Below are 16,182 nucleotides of genomic sequence, written 5' to 3'. Positions count from 1 at the left end.
CGACCAACAGTGTGAAATCCGGTGATGTTGGTGAAGATCGGAAAGTGGTCGCTGCCCGTCCTGTCTGGGGCCGTTGTCGACGATACAAAAATATCTGTACCGGCTTACTCAGGAGCGTCCCCATTGGATTGTATGGCAGTCGGGCAAGGTAGCATGACGTCATGAATTGAAGTGCACTGGTCTTGCGGACACGCGCAAGCTCGCGTCCGCGCACCTACGCATGCGCAAACGCTGCAGCACGGCTTGTACGCGTCGAAACGCGGCGCGAACTCGATGAACAGTTCCTCTGTTATCGCACGTTTGGGCTGCGACGCGCCGGAATACGCAGCTAGGGCGCGGTACATTCAACTATCAGTGAAGCAGATTCATATAATGCAAGAAAATGCTTCTTCTTTTCTTGTTGTGCTCATCTAACAGATCTACGAATATAACAATTACGTTTTTAGATATCGAAGCATTTTAAAACACCGTCAACAAAAAAAGTATTACTCCATCACCCGCTAAAGGGAAACATGTGTGGATGCGAAGCAACCGGGGAGATCGTTAGCTTGAGCGGGAGATGGTTTCGCGGCAGTGGCCTGAGCGGTTATCGCGGCGCTGTACAGGAGAGAGAATGAGGCGCGCGCGCTCCGTCATTTTCATACCGCGGGGAACTACCGTGGCGCACCCAGCGGAGTGTGCAGCTGTCGCACCACCTGTCGTGCGCACCGCTCCGGTTTCCTAGAGGCGAGAAAGGGGGTACGTAGGATAGGAGAGAGAGGGGGAAGGGACGCGCATGCGCTGTGGGGGTGTGGGACGCGGGTGCCGCTCCGTACAGGATTCATAGAGGAGAGAAAGGGGCGGAGCGTAGGAGAGGATAGAGAGGGGGAGGGGACGCGGGAGGGGCGGACAGAGCCGCCGGCAAGAAATGCTTCGCATTTTTAAGTACGAGGTGGTGTCTGCCAAGGCGTCTATGAGTGAGCCCAGTGAGCGCGCGCGGTTACAGTGTAGCAGATATTCTAGTTCACTATAGCGCGGTCGCGCTTCTTTGTGGATGCAAACAGCCATTCCTAGGGAGGCGCGTAGACGCGAGCTTGCGCGCGTCCGCAAGCGTACGTGTGGTCTTGGCAATAGAGGCGTTGGCCAACCGTCTCAACGCGAACATGCCCACGAGGTGTTCTTAACTTGAACGACCGCTCAATGGTGTTCAACTGGACATTAAATCTTCCACATTATAAGTCATAAGTAGTGCTTAAGTTGCCTCGGATTTTTTATATCATCACCTTTAATGACATTTAAGTCGCCTTTCGTCACCTTTAATGACTCGTCACCTTTGATGACTCGTCACCTTAATGACTCGTCACCAAATATCGTCACCTTTAATGACTTTAAGCAATGCACGCGGCTTAACCTTCTAAGAAACATTCAAGCAAGTCATTAGCTTGTCTATTTTCGGGATCTTTTCATATTGTGAATATTTTAGCCACGGTCCTCCAGATTTCCTTCTATGCTTTGACTTCCTTCACCACTGGTGTGTGTCTTTTTATTTTTTTGTGTGAAATACAATAAAAACTTACCAGGGAGAGCGAAATTGCTTTTCAACTATTTTTTTCTTGGATTTCACTATGCATGTAAAGCGTCTGAACTATGTCTCCGTTAACTTTACGAGCTACGTCTGAAACTGAGCGCGGTTCCCTTTCACTCCACTTGCTCTAGCAAAGTACCAAACCACTAAACAGAACGCTGAAACGGCCCCATTAAGCTTGTCACTCACAGACCCTCTCGCAAACTCTCGCAAAAGAAACACACAGGACACAGAATGTTCGATGGTGCTGCTTCTTATCCGTCTTCATGGGGAGAGCGGCACTCGGGAACTGTGAGTCAACTGCTTGCAGTTTATGCATCCTGTCGCTGTCACTTTTGCGTACACTGCATCCATGAAATTTCCGAGTGATTGGTTTCTTTGAAGAACGTACACTTTAACAACAGCAGTTATTCTTGGTATGCGGAAGCGCAGTGCACTATACAGTCAATATCAAGAGCTAAAGGTTATGCCAAAGTTTCAATGAGCCCTTGCCTGTAATCTAGGGAGTACGACATGTTGACATGTTTCACAGCGCTTCCAATAGCCGTATTCTTGCTCTAGGACGCGCGTGTTTTTTTGCGCAATGCTGACTACAGTCACGGAGATTTATTGTGGTCTCTTCTTTACTTCTTGCTAAGAACCCACACATTTACAGGTACATTAGTTGTGCATACAATGCGTTTACGCAGCGATGTGTGGGTAGTTCAAGTTGGCTTTCTTTTGCAATCTTGTATTGTTCGCAATGATTTATTTTCTTCAATAAAGAAGATGGTAGCAGCCAAACAAAATAGAACACGTAGCCAGCACCAAAAGTCAATGGTGTAATCATCGGAAGCAGAAGGTTTGTGGCAGAAAAAGAAAGCAAATTTTTTTTTGAAACTGACTATCACAGTAAGCAAACAGTTTCGTTACACCGCTGAATAAACCACGAAACTTTGTAAGCCATTGATATACTTAGGTACATCAGACTACGAAAATGGAGTTCCTAAGACTTAAATTGTGTTTGAATCATTAAAGTGCCATCGGTTTGGACGAGTAAGCAAACAGATTTCTGGGGGTCAACTAAATATTTCATATTTTTACGTAGAAACTTATCTTTTGTTCTGCCATTGTTGTTACCCCATTGGCGAAAATTCCACTGCAGTGCGCATTTTTGCTGCTGTTACAGAGGGAGCCACACAGCGCCTGTACCACGATATAATGGCAAAGATAAAAATAGGGGTTGTGGAGAAGAGGCGCTATTTTCTGCTGCCTATTAGGCAGCACGGTTCAGTGCCTTCAGGTAGGGGAGGAGGCCATAAAAAGGAATGAACAGAGCAAAGGTCGTCGCGGCCGCAGCGACCATGGCGAAAGTGGTTAAGAAGTCAACGCACTTGCAGCTTAAGCGCCAATATGTTCTCTATGAACTTAAGAATGCGCTTATAGACACCTTATTGATTTTCTTGAGGAATGCGAGGCGAACACTGACAACGTTGCAAAGTGCTCGTGACACTAAGCGCTATCCTTTTTTTACACCGAGACGAGCCATCTGGCACGCGCAAAAACCAGGGAGGCTGCCGCAAGCCAGCGTTGACTCCTGATAGGGCCTCATGACGCTACGTGGCCTGCTCATCAGACACAAACACACGAACTCCTCTTTTTTTTGAGCGGGAATTTGCCATCGGCGATAATGATAGCCAAGATTTTTATGGACATCCGCTTTGAAACTGGATTTCGACAAATAGTCACCTAGCCTGCTTGAGCTAGTTAAGTATCCCTACATCTATTGTACTCCAGGAGTTTGCCTAATTATCTCTCCTAGATCTTATCTCTCTCCAATAAAACATGTATATTTAAATTATACAGTTACCTACGCATGTAACGACCCCGGCTATTCAGACTTCTTCTCGGCTTTGTCCCACTAATACTCCAAACTTTCCTTGTTTTCGCGATCGTCCACCTTAATGTTCCCATCCCTTTTGAATCCGAGCTTTCCTGAATCCTACAGATCTTTGTATGTGAATACCTCGACATTTCATTACACTGTCCTGAGTCATTTCCGGACTTTTATGGCGGCACACAGATGCCTCATCCTGTTGCAAATATTTGCTTCAGTGCGTTTCACTTCTCAGGCAGCCAGCTCGGGCCTCAAACGGCAAGGCACGGTCAAATATCTTACGGTACAAGTTTCTTTCTTCTGATTACTTTCTTGTCGATTTGTAAGCCTCCATGAAAAGTTTTTTCTCTGATTTGAATCCAACTGACTGTCTGTCTCTTTGTCTAACTTTCTTTTTGATCACCTTGGGTTGTCTGCTTCCACTTTAAATTGCCATCTACTTGGACAGTAATAAACGCGATTAGAAATATTCGGATACTTCACGCATTTTGGGGGATGTTCCCATGTTTGTATCTAACCATTTTCCCGCCAACTTGTAACTGTGGGTGGTCCGTGGTCTATGGGTAGAACCATGATGCATGTCCAGCATGTCACACTGGGTATGTGACATGCTGGGAGCATGGCTCCATGCACGCTTCATACATGGCTCGTTTCGACGGCTGGAATACGGTGTATGACTACATTGATTGCATGCTCATCGCATTAACGTGGACAGTCATCATAAGGTGAGTTCTGCACGCATTCTTGTGCACTTTAGTCCCCCTTTCTTTTCATAAATTTTCTTTAGTCTTTCTCTAATAGTAATTTTGCTCTGCGCCTCTCTGACTTATACCTCTGTCACACGAGCACGCAAGAACTCTTTTACGCAAGCGGTCTTTTACCAAGTTGAAAGACTTTTGAATGAAGAGGTGTTGCGCAGCAGACACACGGCGCCGACGATCTCATTTTAGTGTTTCCTTCTGTACACGCTACCGAAAGCGTGGCGCTAGCGTTCGAAACAATATCGGCAAAAAATAACTTATGTATCTCGAAATATAAAGTGAAAACTTATTGTGTACACGTTTTTCAAATAAATTTACCATAAGAAACGTTAATATAAAGATTTATTATAGTAGTTTAAAGAGCGTCATCACGTGACATCCCCAGCCCGTTCGCCCTGCTTACGAGAGTACAGAATAAAATGAGCATTACTGGGTTCACTACACCTTCTGCGAGACATAAAATTATTTTTTATGATGAGCCTAAGCGACAGAAAATTACGTATTCACTTGCTTTCTTTAATATATGATCATTGCTGGTGCCCACTGGTTTCGAGGCTACTCCTTTTCGGCCGTAAAGGAGATCGGCGAACTCTTCTTCCAGAAAAGACCGCTTCTGAAAAACAAATCGCTCCCTGTCGTGTGTCTGCGGGCGAAATTCTGTTTCGGGAGAAGTCTTTTTGCTCAAAAGACTTTCGATTGCCCGTGTGACAGGGGTGATGATGATGATGATTTATTGGCATCCCCTTTGAAACGGGGTGGCGACAAATAGTCACCTAGCCTGCTTGATTTAATCAGGTATACTACACATGTTCTTTATCTCGCATTTTTGTATACCTTTTTCAAAAATTTAGCTTGTACCGCTGCCTATGATTTTAAGAGATCAGGTCGTATCCATCTTTTCCCTGCTTTTTTTCCACCAGTACTCTAATCGTCTCTTGCTGATCTCTACGGCTGATCTGTTTATGTTTCCTTCCACTTTAAACCCAAGCGCTTCTGGGAGTTGCACGTTACCTACGGTTCTCGCTGGGTGGATCCCGTCGCATTCCATTAGGATGTGCTGAGTGGTCTCTGGATCTTTACTGCAGCATACACATGTCTCATCTAGTTCCAAACATTTGTTCCGATATGTTTTCGTCCTTAGGCAACCGGCTCGAGCCTCAAATAGCAAGGCACTGCCCTTTGTGTAATGGGTATTAATTGAAACGAGCGCCAACCCATGTCTCCCTGTGCTGCGTGATCTGTATAGTTTTAACCTTTGGCTCCAAATGCTGATGGGCCCGCCGACCTTCGGTTAACTTCAGACTCCGTCAAGGTATGTGATTCCAAGAACAGTCTTATCTATATGTGCTACACTAAGTTTGATACCTCTACATTCTGATTTATAAAAAAAAAACTTTATTTGATTAGTTAATAGTTACGTTTTTATATGCTAGAGTAAGTTCTCCGATTTTTGGATAGTGTGCCAAACCAATTACTAATTAAGAAATCACCATAATAAAAGTTTTTTCCACGCAAATACTATTGAATGTTCTTTTTTTGTGTACATATATGCTCTCCAAGGCCAGAAATAAAGGCGATGAATTTGTTTTATTTTTCCTTGACGTGGAACAGCGTTTGGGCATTACATGGTGAGTACAGAATGGCTATTTAAACGTTAGAACTGGCATCGGCATTTATTTCCAAATTGTTCACACCAGCCTAATTTTATTGTAGCCGAAAAATGTCCTATGTTTCAGTATAGCTCAATCGTTCTTATCCTTCCTCCTCAGATTATCTTGGTGGGCATTTCAGTAGGCATTTTTTCATTGATGTATACATGGAGGTATTTAAAATACCATTGATAAAATTTCCCTGAAATAACTAAGGCAGCGAGGTGAGGGACCCTGTGAGTGTCTCTGCTGACGCGCTTTTCCGGTGGCACCGGCACCCGCTGCGATGGGAGAGAATGACGTCAGCGCCGGCACGGATCATTCGGCGAGCGAGCGCGAATGCGGGCTCATGGAGAGAAACCCGCATGGCTCCCAGAGAAAGTTCTGCGCATTGAGAACAATAATACCGCACATTTTACGGCATGTCTCGCTTGCCCGGATCGTACAGTGCTTATATCGCGTTCGCTCTGTAGTTGAGTGAGATCCAACCATATCGAAAACCAACGTGCGCAAACTGCTACGCGGGCGTCTATACTTACACACATAGCTGAACTGAACTGTCACATAATTTGTACAGACGCTCTCATAGACAGGCGTTCTTACATGAAAATCAATTACGGGAGAAGAGAAATTCGTTGAGGCATCACTATAAATCTTCCCGTAATTTCTTTCAGATTAGTGACAAGGGTATGCTTCTCGTGTCAACTACAACCTGATGTAGACAATATTGTACTTTCCGCTATGTTTATCGACAACGTAGTCTTATCGTTTGTAAGGGCCATTTCTCTCGTGATCATGGAAAAACAACATAAAACCGACGAGACGTAAGGACCACGACAGAAATTCACTTAGTTCGTGGTATATTACAAAAATATTAAGATGACTAATTTACTGTTACAGATAACATAAGTGAGGCTACCACCTTAAAAAGCTAAAAAAACATCTTTATCGAGCTCCAAGGCGCCCAATCAATGTGCACTATCATGGCCTGCAGTATCATTCAAAGAACCATCAAAACGTACAATTTTAATGACTGCCTTCTGAATGAAAGATGTATTTGAAAACTTGAAATTTTGGAAGGCTGCACATTTTTTTAAATAAATGAAGTTGGTGCTTGCTGAAAGACATGTTTTTTACTCCAAGTTAAGGCACTCGCAGACATACACAAAATGTTTTTAAAGCAAAAAAAAAAGGAATCCTTCAGCAAGCACCAACTAGGCCAACAAAGAATTCTGTTGAATTTCTAGTACAGTGGGCCAGTCTTCTTGTGTGTCTTTTCCCAACTTGTTACGTCGTACCACCCGTGCCGTCGTCTATGTTTCTTCCTTGTGTGTGTGTCCTAATCTGATGGACAGACATGTCCTTCAGCAAGCACTAAACAAGGCCAACCAACAGTTCTGTTGAAGTCTGCTTTGTTTGGTATAAACGTGAATAAATGAGCTTGGGATACAGTTTGGATACAATCTTGAACTTTCTGCTCACATTAAAGGCGTTGCAATGTGGGACTCACACCAATCGAATCTTTTTGCAGGCTATCGAGTCTCAGCACATGTTCTCAAGCTGTGCACAATGACCTGCATTCTTGGTCCTAAATACGGGTTGTTGATCTGGAATGGTACGTATAAATTTAATAATGAAATCATAAAATGGGCGCAGAAGAAGTTTGCAAGTATATACGTTCATCGTTTTTCCAACACTGGCGTTCCTTTGTGTATCAGCACTGTTAGCTTTCGTCACTATCGACAAGCTAACAGCGGCATGACACACACAGTCACGCTGGCCTTATGTTTTTATTCCAATTCCATCATTGTATCTTCACCTGCACCCGAAGTACTCAGTTGTATCGAGCTTCGAATTCAACGTAAGATTTACATAGAACATAGACCATTTTATGTGCTGGTTTGTCCTAGCGAATAATCAGCTGTGAATAAAATACGATGTGATTATTTATTGTGTTGTTCATCTGAATATTTTAATAAGTTGCTGCCAGTTTTTGTTCGGAGACAGCATGCTTCTTCGACACTTTCTCATCTTATGTACCATTCTTTTTCTATTTTATTGTGAAGTTACCTTCCGTTAGGTTGAATATGAACTATTTTCATGATCGTTTTCTCATTTTACTCCATCTTTTTGTAGTATGCCATAATTTCTTCTTTAGTAATCGCGCCTGCTTCTATTTCCTTGTTTGTACTTAGATTCAGTTGGATTGTTTGACTTTTTGTTACGACTACCCTGTACCAGTATGCAGGCGTTAGGGTTGTTCCTTGGTAAAGGAAATAAATGCTTTATTATCAATAATAATAATATTATTATTATTGCAGTGCACATATATGAGGATGCCTAGGCTAAATAAGCACTTCAGGGAAGTGGCTACTAGAGGGCTAAATTCCGTAAAACCAAGGAAAACACATTGCTCACACGTACACTCTCCTATGCTGCAAAATACTCAATCAAGAAAATCAATTATGCAGACGCAAGAAAGCAATTTATATAACGCCTTTTCCACGGGAACGCGAAGCGAAGGCATAAGGCAGGTGATTGTGTCTGGTCGAATGAATTCCACGCGAATTCAGGCGGTGTTCGCTTCCGAACACGTACATATATAGACGTACGGAAGGCGTCCTGCTCTAAACCCTGCCGGGATTGTCATTATTAAATAAAATTTTGCCCCATAGCATGCCTGAAATAGAACGCGGGATTCTTTCATTCCATCCGGTCATTTCCTTTGTCGGTCGTGCAGAAGAATTTCTGAGAGGTCATTTACCGCGAGCGATGACTATCAACATCTCGCGCTAGCAGTAAAGAATTCAAAGAATGAGGCACCGAAGCACGCGCGTTCCGGTCAAACACCCTAGTCGTTCTGAACGCCAGGCTTGCCATTATGACAGTCTTGCTTTCGTGTTTCTGCAAGCTCCAAATGGTTCCATGTTTTCGCCGACAGAACAGAGAACAGTGCAACGGCGTACTCCTTGTGCTGAATGTTCTCGCTTATAGGAGCTTCCCGCTCGAAAAGAAATTTCTCAGCAAAACATTGCAGGCGGTGGTATAACCGAATTGTTGCGAAATAACGCATTTCATGAATAAGTACACAAAGTGTAGCTACACGTTTATGGAACTTGAATGGGTTGTATCAGGGCTACTCTAAGAGTCTTTCGAGCGCAGCTGCTTGGAGTTCTTTCTTTTCTATATATGCAGACTAAAAGCTGTAACTTAGTGTACCAGTACATGAGTGAATACGTTTATAGCGGCAGTATCAGCAGACAGAATGTTGTCGTACACCTCTCAAGTTGTGAATTTGTGTACACGAAGCGCACTGATGAAACATACACGTCTGTTGCACCTTTCCAAATGTGATGTTCCAAAAGAGACATTTTATTTGCGGCACAGAAGAATTCGCAGCTCACAGAAGCTCCAGAAAAGGACGGCAACGCCCTAGTGAAGGAGAAACGGAGGGATTCAGTCGGCCAAGGCATGAGCTGGAATCGGAGGCACGCGATATTTCCTTGGCTAGGCAAGTTGAGGCACCAAGCAGCTGATTGCCTGGAGATGGATGGCTTCGGCTTAGTTAACCATGAGCCGTGCCTCGAAAGTTACATGGTATAGCATATGCCGGAAAAGTCGCGTCTGTAATCAATTTATTTTCTCAGATACAGATGGCTTCAACAGACCAAACTATGTTCTGTGCATCCGAAGGCACATAGTATCCCATGGGCCAGGAAGTCGAGACCACGAGCAGCTGAGCCTGGCAGCGGATTGCTTCAACTGACCTAACCAAGAGCCATGATTCGGAAGAACACGGATTTTATTGGGATATGAAAATTGAGGCCCGCCGTCTTCCACAGTCATACTCTGAAGACCCGAAGCAATAGGGTTAACCAGGCAGTGTTCAGGTCATGTAGCGAAGGTCATGGTCAGGACCAAAAATTCTGATGCCAGTTGGTTGTCTCGCTTTGGTCAACGCTGTCGCTCGGGCCTAAGGGAATAAGGCTTTAAGCTTCAGCTAGGGGTCAAGAGTTGCCGATGCCCACAGCACACAGTCCACGTGAACCACTTGTGCCTTCCACGACCGGCGATTACTGGATGTCAGTTCTGCTATGACGTATCTGACGTCACTTAATCGGTTTAGTACCACGAATGGACCGCTATACGTTGAGATAACCTTGCGATACAAGCCTTTCTTCCGTAGAGGTTAAAACATAATCGCCTGGAGCGAAAGTGACAGGTATATTTCGGGCGTCATAGCGTGCCTTGGTTGAAACTTGCGAATAAAGTGTTCGTAGGCGAGCAAGCCGACGGCTTCTTCCGCACGACACAGTGTTTGTGCAATGTATGTGTCTTCGTTCAGTGCAAATGGCAAAATTGTGTCCAAGAAACTTTGGGGACTGCGAGAATATACCAGATAGAAAGGCGCATACCCGGTTACTTCGTGCATGGCTGTATTGTATGCGTACGTGATGAAGGGCAGCACGGCATCCCAATTCTTGTGATCAGCCTAGACGTGCAGTGACATGTTGGTAAGAGTGCGATTCGTGCGTTCGGTGAGGCCATTTATTCGTGGGTGGTATGGCGTTGAATGACGATAAGTAGAACCGCAAAGGCGCAGCAGATCTTCAACAACGTCAGCGGTGAATTGCTGTCCACGGTCACTTCTCACAACACCTGGAACGCCGTGGCGCAGGATGACAAAATGAAGGAGAGAGCACGACACATAGACGGCAGTAGCAGAGGTAAGCACCACAGTCTCAGTATAGCGCGTCAAGTAGTCGACGCACAGAATAATTCATCGACGGCCAGTAGAGCTCTTGGGTAAGGGGCCCAGCAAGTATATACCAACTTTTTCAAATGGTAAAGCAGGAGGTTTTACTGGTTTCAAAAAGCCTACAGGAGGCGTCGTGGGCTTCTTATGACATGGGCAACCTGGGCAACTGGCAACGTATACTGTCTTGTGCTGTTCCATAGCTTCGGCCAATAAAAGCGCTGGCGTAATCGATGAAGCGTTAGGGCCAAGCCCAGGCGACCCGATGTGATGTCATGCATAGCGCGAAGAATCCCAGTACGCAGGCGTTCGAGAATGACTAGGAGCAACGAGCCTCCGTCAGCGGAGTAATTCCTTTTGTAAAGCAGGCCATCACACAGCGTGAACGGCGTGGTCTGACCTGATGTGCGGGCAGCCTCCAATAGGGGTGTTAGTGTAGGATCGCGACGCTGTTCACATTTAAAGGTACTGACGTCAGAAAACTCGGTAATGCTGGCAAGACAGTCGTCGAAGTCGTCGTTAGCGTTGGAGTGTGGCGACGGTGGACGAGAAAAGCAGTCGGCATCGGTATGACACCGACCGCTCTTGTAGGCGACAGAAAAGTTGTTTTTTTTTGAAGGCGTAGCGCCCAGCTTGTCCAGCCGTCCTGAAGCATCCCGCAGTCCAACAAGCCAGCAAAGGGAATGATGGTCCGTCACTATCTGGAAATGGCGACCATACAGATATGAACGAAACTTCTGGATGGCGAAGACTACTCGGTGACAGTGTAATTTCGTCCCGCTCTCGTAAGTGTCCGACTTGCGTACGCAACGACGTGCTGGCGCTCATGGTGAAGTTGAACGAGGACGGCGCGAACGCCCACACCGCTAGCATCAGTGTGTAGCTCAGTCAAGGCCTCGGAATTGAAAAGGCGCAAGAATGGCCCAGAGGTGAGTAAGTACTTCAGCTGACGGAACGGGTCCTCGCATTCTGTAGTCCACACGTACGGAATGTCTTTGTGAAGGAGGCACGTGAGTGGGTGAGCAAGTTGGGCGAAGTTCTTAATAAACCGGCAGAAATACGAACACAGGCCCAGAAAACTTTGGAGGTCTTTCGCTGTCTTCGGTTGGCTGAAATCGCGCACTGCAGCAATCTTTTCGGGGTCAGGTCGTATACCATCTTTGTCGATGAGAAAACCGAGAACGAGAGTCTGGCGCTCACCTAAGTGACACTTCTTTGAGTTTAAAACCAGTCCTGCGTTTTGTATGCGGTCCAGTACGACGCCAAGTCGCTGATTGTGCTCCTCGAGTGTTTTTCTAAAAATGATTACATCATCGAGATAGCGCATGCAGATCTCCCATTTTATTCTTCCAAGAATTGTCCTTTTTCTTAACTAGTATCACTGGAGCAGCCCAGGGAATGCAAGACTCCTGGACAACACCTTTCCGTAGCATTTCTTGAACTTGCTCGTCGATTACTTTTCGTTCTGATGGAGAAACGCGGTACGGCTTCTGACGAATAGGCGTTGCTTTGCCCCGTGTTTATGCGGGGTTGCGTTCGTGTGTCAGGAAGCGAAATTGGACACTCGTCTTGCGCGAAATCGAATATTGGTGCATAGCGGATGAGCAGCCTTTGCAATTCTGTCCGCTCTGAAGAGGATAACGACTTGTTCGTCATGCGGGAGAATTTCAAGTTGTCAGTCGCGATTTGCTGCTGCTCGCAGTTGTTAGAAGCGTCAATGTCATCAATAGAGATAGTCGCCTCTGAGTCAAAGATGGCCAGCCTGAGTCCAGTCGGCAGCTAAAACTTGCTCCATAGACGTGTTCCCCGTCCCCACGTGAGCACGACCATGTACACATTCTATAATGAATCTAGGAACCAATAGATTTTTATTCAACATGGTAGGGGAGTATGGCTCAATTAAACCATGACAGCTATGCGGAGGGCAATGCGTGGAAATTATTGGAACAAATGCCGCAGCTTGAGCCGATAAAAGGATATCATTGGACACGGAAAATACTCCTAGCTCGCCGTCGACGCCGGGTGGCAGTTCAGATCGTTCTCGTCAAAACGAGGCGAAGAGAGTCTTGTCGCGAAGACCCTGGAGTGCGGGGTGCCGAAATTGGAGCTACTCTTGAGCCGCTCCACCAGCTTACGCTGTGACTGTGCTGCGTGTGCCGCGCAGGCCTCTGACTTTTTGAAAGTGAATCCCCGAAGCAGCACTTCATTTCCTCAACGAACCTTTCCCATGTAGTCATCGTGCTCGGGTTTTTATTCAACGCGAGATGTGCGGTTCCGGTAAAAATAAAACGACATTAGCAAGTCGCGCCAATGAGTTCCACCCACTGTGACCGCTTACCCTTTGATAATACTTGAGCCATCCTCGTCGGCTTTGCCGGAGAAAGGTGCGCAGTTTTCTCTGAGGGATAGAGCAAATGATTTGCCTTGGGCGCTCACTCTCATAGTGCATACTTGTGTCATGGCTGCCGCCAGCTGCTTGCCGTCCATGTCCGTGTCTTCAGGTGGTAGTCCGACCAAGCGCCGGCTTCGTCGGAGGGTGCGTAGAAAAAGGTGGTCCAGAGCGATTAGGAGGCTTCGGGCCGGGGTGGCCCTTACACCGGCTGTGATCTCAAGGTGGAACTGGTCGCATTTACCACTGGGTGCTGCGTGTCCATACTGCTCCATCCCCGTGATGGAAGCAGATGCATACCACCTAATATGGACATTAACTGGTTTACAATCGGAACGCTCGCGTCTCCAACTGCAAGCCGGCCTCCGCTACCGTGTGACAACCAGCTATGACCGCTGGATACATGATAACAGATTCCACAAAACTCTGCTTCAATTCATACACAACACAGGCCTCACAGCACACATATAATACACATATACACATCAAGAATTATGCCTTAACGGCAACTCTTTATCGCAAGAAAAAAAAAAGGTTACCCCGCACCGTTCACCAAAGCTGTTACGGATGAGATGGGTTTATTTACAAGATGATCGAGGGGGCGTAGAGACGAGATTGCAGGCAGTCAGGCATCTTCTAACACACCCGCAGTTCTTCAATATCCTCTGCTTCGGCTCCACCGCGCAGCGTAACCATATAATTACTAGATATCGTGCGCACCTATCAGAGTAGCTTTTCATAAATACGTTAGGAATTCTTTTAGAATAGGTGTTTAGGATTGCGTTTGACGAACTTGCTGGGCACGAATTTCTATATACGTACATTCAGACACAATCCCATGAAAGTATTCGCCTAACGCGTCACCGCCGCAGGTGTTACTGAAAAGCAGAAAATCATCATACGAATTGGCTAACATAGAAAGTATACCATCATTGTTGGCGCGTGAGAAATCAGTAATAGCTTTGTATTCCGGTTTAATAGGTTCATAGGCAACAGAAAAATTAACAAATACCGCATTATGATCGAAAACACCCTCTGGAACTTCACACTCGAGATCTTAATTCATTCATCAAATCACCGGTAACGAATACAAGATCCAGAATTGAACAGCCTCTAGTGGCGCTATGAACTTGAGTTAAAACAGGTGAGACAGCGAGATTGCATTACAGAGAACCTTGTTGCGGTCAGTTGTAATGAAGTAGTTACAGTTAATGTGAGGCGTGTTAAAATTTCCGCATATGATCAGTTTACTGTCATGACGTCTGTCTGTCAGCATTTAATTTGTGACAGTCAATAGCAGTTGTCATCTTCATTTGGCAGTCGGTATACGCATACAGCACCAATTCCTACAACGAACCGCATACCTTAATCTTGCACAAGACAGTATCTGTTTCAGGGAGGCCAAGCAGCGTCGCATACTCGATGCCGTTTTTGATAAAATGCGCAACATCGCCACCACGACCGCTTTGCCTTTTGTTCATAATAACCGAGATACCAGGGGCAGGAATTAGTTTTATTGCGATAGCAATTATATGGACACCCAAAAGCAGATTTCTGCCGTCGGCATCGCCGTCGCCGTCGCCGTTGCCGTCGCCGTGAGGTTCCGTATGACGTCAATGAAGATGAAATCGTCGCCGCGCGCCGCCGAACGCTGTATGTGCGAGTGAAAGGGCGCGAGGGACGCGCGCTTTCACGGAGAGTGAACGCACGGCGGAGAACAAACGCGCGTTCTGCGCTGTGCTCCCTTAAGGGCTGCAGAAGTAGGCGTCTCTTTCCTCCTCTACAATCACCATATATGTAGAGTAAACGTACCTTCTTCCGACGCGCGAAAGGCTGTGGGGGAGGGGGGGGGGGGGAGTTGCAGGGATGGGAGGCGACGTTTAGCTGCGGCACCAAGTGCCTATTTATATCAGAGGCTCCGGCAACAGTCACCAACGCCGCACGCATTTTGAGCGAACGCGGGCAAAACGCCGGCGGCGTCGACAACAGTTTTGCGTGTTGCCAGTGCTGCTGCATGTCCAAGTTTATACAGCTGATAAAGTTGCTATCATTACTCCGTATAGCTCTCTTCAAATTTGCTATCGCAATCGATGCTTCGCCTTTCAGGTGAAACTGCGACAACTTTTCAGAAATAGATTAATTAAGCCAAGTTTCAGTGACACATATTGCTGACGGATTATGACATTCAACGAGGCAACTGAAGTTGGCATACTTATTAGCCGGACTGCGGGCATTCAGATTCCAAAGCGTAAAGTTTTCTTCACGCAGTTTATGCGGGACTGCTAGCATTTCTAAAGCTTTACTGTTATTTACAATGTTGCGCGTGACATTGGACTGTGCGCATCTTAGTGATCTGCTGTGACTGCTATCGGATCATTGCTTACTTAGTTTCTTATCCTTGGTACTGCGTGCTGGGATTCTCTCGTTGAGCGCATCATCCCAAACGAACAATTCTTCGCCAATTGTTATTTTGTTGTAGATTATCTTAACCTTCTGACCCACCCTTCGAAGTTCTGCGATGCTTTCTCATAGTCTCTTTCGCATGTGCCTTGTAGTATGTGAATGATCTTGTGAAACAGAGTAGTTCCTTCCTTTAAGTTTGAGGAAATTTTTAGCATCTTTCTCACGGTGAACACTTAGTTTTATAATAACCAGTCGCTGCTGGTTAGGTTGCTGGCGGCCAATTCTGTGAATTGTCTCAGCGGAAACAACTTTTGTGTCCAAAAATGTCAGTTAACACATCTTTTAGCACACACTCTGACAGTTCATCGTAAGTTTCGTGTAGATTTTCTGGATTCCAAAACAATTTCTCTGCCTGCTATAGTCTTATAGGTCGACAAGCTTCGCTTCTAAACTGCTGACTCGGAAATTTAGCTCGCGTGTTAAGTTCTTGATTTCTTTATTGCTGACGTAGATTCTTCCACATTGTGTTACTTGTCCTCAATATCTTAGTTGAATAACTTTCTGACCTTCAAGGAACTCAACTAGTAGCTGTTGAGTCGCAGGACCTGGATCAGTCTCAACGTCACCGTACAGCTTAAGTAGCGACAACACGAAGTCATATGCAATAAAATAAATTTCAATCAGTCTACGTGGGCACGTCAGCTGGGCTAAGCATGAGTTATTGTATTTGATTGTAGAAACATCGTTACTGACCTGCATGAAAGAAAAAAGGAATGGATTTGAC

Source organism: Dermacentor silvarum, chromosome 2, assembly GCF_013339745.2.
Source record: "Dermacentor silvarum isolate Dsil-2018 chromosome 2, BIME_Dsil_1.4, whole genome shotgun sequence".
Classification (NCBI taxonomy): Eukaryota; Metazoa; Arthropoda; class Arachnida; order Ixodida; family Ixodidae; genus Dermacentor; species Dermacentor silvarum.
This window is presented reverse-complemented; position numbering follows the sequence as displayed.